Here is a 3,308-nt window from a genome sequence, read left to right as displayed (position 1 = left end):
AGTAATTGGGATTCAGTTTGTTTAAAATTAACTGTCTGCTATGAAGTCTTCTAAGAGAGGGAATCATGACAAGTTCTCAATCAGATAAACACCATTCCATTATTAAAGAGGATTTTTAAAAAAGCATAAACTAACTTGAATAGACCTAGCAATTTCCTGGATTTTGTCTTTCTGTATAAACCTGACTCTTTATATTAAAACTGTATTATGATTTCCTACCATAAGCAAGAAATTCCTTAACAGTAGCCTAAAAATGACCTTAGTGTCTTGGTGAAACATACTTCTTCACTTCCTGATGCTCACTTGGTGCTCCAGCATAGATGGTGTATCTGCTGTCCCACCTCTGCTAATCTTCCCAGGCATCCCCATAGGAGGACAAGCATGACAAATTACTATTCCATGGGGTCCACCTTAGCCTTCCAAATGCCACTGCTGAGAGGAGAAGCCATCAGAGATTGCTGTAGCAACAGAGCCTTTGTGACTTAATGGATCAATCATTCTCAGGTACTATCCTACTGACACGTGGTACAGCCAAATATTCTTCCCAAAAGTCCATTGCTAGGATCCTCTTGACCCATGGTACTTCATGAGTCATGGTGGGTCTGATGATTGAGTTTCTGATACATCCAGGCAAAGGAGATTACTTAAAATCAATTCATACTCCTCATTGTAAATCTAGATCTGATTTGTTAACTGTAGACATTTGCCTTGAACACTACTAGGCCTCCCTTCTGACTTGGGCAGCCCTGGGCCAACAGACATTTGCTGATCTGGAGGTGACAGGGCCTTCCACACTGAAGGTCTTTGGGATATTTTGGCCTTTTGTTGATAAAAATGGGTTCTTGGAGTTTGGCAGTGGGCCCAGATATCTGCATTTCTGGGTAAATGTTATCCAAATACCATTTAAATGATTTACAACCCAACTTCTCCATCAATTCAATATGCTCACTGATATTTCCATAGTTTCTTGCCTCAGATTTGGTCTTAAGGAAAAATACTGCTCCTTATATTCATCTAACCAAATGTGTGCTAGCCTTGGGCAGTTGTGTGTCATGGTGTTCTGGCCTTCAGGAGAACTATATGGTGACCTTTTTTGGAAAAGGTGTCCAACCCTAGAGCAAGGGATGATTTAGACTTGGCATATTCTCTGCATATACTTCTGCAAAATGATATTTCTAAGTTTTCTCCTCCCCAGATACCCATGCCACTGACATACTGTTCAAGTTCATTGAAATAGTTTCTGTTCATGGCAAACAATCCTCCAGCCACTGTAGGTGACTTTATTGGAGCATTAGTTCTGTAATGGAGGGGCACCCCCCTGAAATAAAGTAGTGGTTTGAGCTGCTGACTGGAGACTTTGCCCTCTTGCTGAATATGGCAGCCGGAAGAGGGGAGAAGGCAAACAAACATGGCTAACACTGGCCCTCATTGGTTGGAAGACTGGATGCTTCCATGGGCTTTCCACATGCATGGGATTCTGGGAGAGGACTTTTGAAATAGAGCTTGCTGGGAAGTGAAAGGCAGTTCATTCTTCCCCTTCCCAGGTAGAAGGCATCACCAGCAGGCCTGCCAGTGGTGGCCAGTGTGGGTCTGTGAGCAGAGGCTTGGGGCACAGATTCTGACAGATGCCTGAAGCTGGACAGCAACTGCAGATCAGCTAAGCCACCTACGTTTATGATACTTTGTGGTGGGAGAAGAGGTTCCTGGCACAACCTTGAACTGAGTTGGCAGAGGGTGACAGGGTGATTTTTCTCTGGGTGTCTCAGAGTAAAAGGGCTTTGAGGCAGAAACGTGGCATTATTTCCAAAGACCTTGGTGATAACACCACTGTGAATAGATTTTTGTTTTGGGGTTATTTCCAGTTCTTGAACCTGTGTAGTAGTCATAATGACAAATATTTGAATAGCTATTTTTGATGTCATACTTCATTTTCCTCTTCTCTTTTGTTATTCAGATATTTTAGGCAGAAGCTTGCCATTAAATAAGATTCCTTTCTTTTCCACAAAACTCTCTTTGGAGATTTTCCTGGTAGGCAGTGAGCAGTAGGACCCTCCCCTACTGGTTAGGTTTGGTAAAGTTCCTTCCGGTTCTCTGAGCTCAGAAAGGGGAACAAGATCCCATTTGAAGTGCAACCCCTAGGTGAACTTTCCATGCTCCACAGGGAAGGAGCTGTAGGCCAGGTTGTTTGCACTGACGAGGTGATCACTGAACACATGACCTTCTGCTTGTTTGCCCAGTAAGGGCTGCAGCCACATCACATTCATTTCATGGCGGCTGTCCAGAAACATCAGGGCTTCTGTTGCATGGGCTGTTGTAATAATTCTTCCTCAAATTAATCCCTCACACTTTGTGTTTCTTATTATTTTAATTTTTTCCAGGGAGGTGTTTTTGGACAAATTCATCTAGTTCTCCTTTCAAATCATTAAAGTCACTGCCATCATCCATGAGGATGATTTCATGGGGAAACTGCAATGGTGTGTGGTCTAGAGTGCTGTGCACAGTCCAGATCCATCTGCTATGTCTTATATTTTATGCTGCATTCCTGGTGTCTGGCACATCTCTCTGTAGCCCAAGCGGTAGCTAAGAAGCATTTTGAAGGCATGCTTCCAATGCACTAAGTCTCTCAACTCCCGATCATGTTCACTGAAAGTCATACCCAATTCAGATGAGAATTTCACGTTGCCTTTTTCTGCATCTTCAATATGACTATCTACCACATCATCAGTTTTATTTGCTTTGAACCATAATTCTAAAACTTGACTTGGACCTTGAGTGAAACAGGGGTAGAAGTTTTGAGAAATGTCTGTGGTCCCAGGAGTGGCTGAGTCACTTCACTGAAGTTGAAATAAACAAAATACAAAGTTGTCTAGGTCACTGAGATGTAAAAAGACATCCATAACAGAAATATCGAACTGTGACGCTTCCCATTATAGACCTAGCATAGCTGAAAGGCCATTTTCAATTTCCTGGAGCAAAAGCTGCTGGAGCCATAAACTCATGCTTGAGGCTGGGTGTGAACTGACAGGAGAGTTAGAAACTCCAGGGGTGCAGTCTTGCGCAAAGGACACATTTCTGTGGGCTTTACCTCCAGGCGCCTCATTAGGTCCTCAAGGTGAAGGTGACCATCCCTGAAGGATCCTCTAGTGGATCTCAACGCAGGATCCCGACCTTCTGGGACTCGGGTTGTGGCATTTTCCTTGACACCAAGGCCATGTCCGAACTAGTCATACTGCCAGGGCAGGGGCAGGGGCATGGGCCGGGGCGGGGGTGGGGAGGGCGGGGAGCTGGTCGCAAACGCTGAGCCAGGC

General features: G+C 44.2%; 1 pseudogene; it reads right to left on the bottom strand.

Annotated features, from left to right (window-relative positions):
* Positions 1–363: 363 nt before the first annotated feature.
* On the bottom strand, positions 364–2,928 carry LOC119000587 (polypeptide N-acetylgalactosaminyltransferase 11-like; annotated as a pseudogene).
* Between the last annotated feature and the right edge of the window lie 380 nt (positions 2,929–3,308).

Source organism: Sturnira hondurensis, unplaced genomic scaffold (genome assembly GCF_014824575.4).
Source record: "Sturnira hondurensis isolate 20B ecotype Veracruz unplaced genomic scaffold, ASM1482457v3 Scaffold0015793, whole genome shotgun sequence".
In the NCBI taxonomy this organism is placed as follows: Eukaryota; Metazoa; Chordata; class Mammalia; order Chiroptera; family Phyllostomidae; genus Sturnira; species Sturnira hondurensis.
This window is presented reverse-complemented; position numbering and strand designations above follow the sequence as displayed.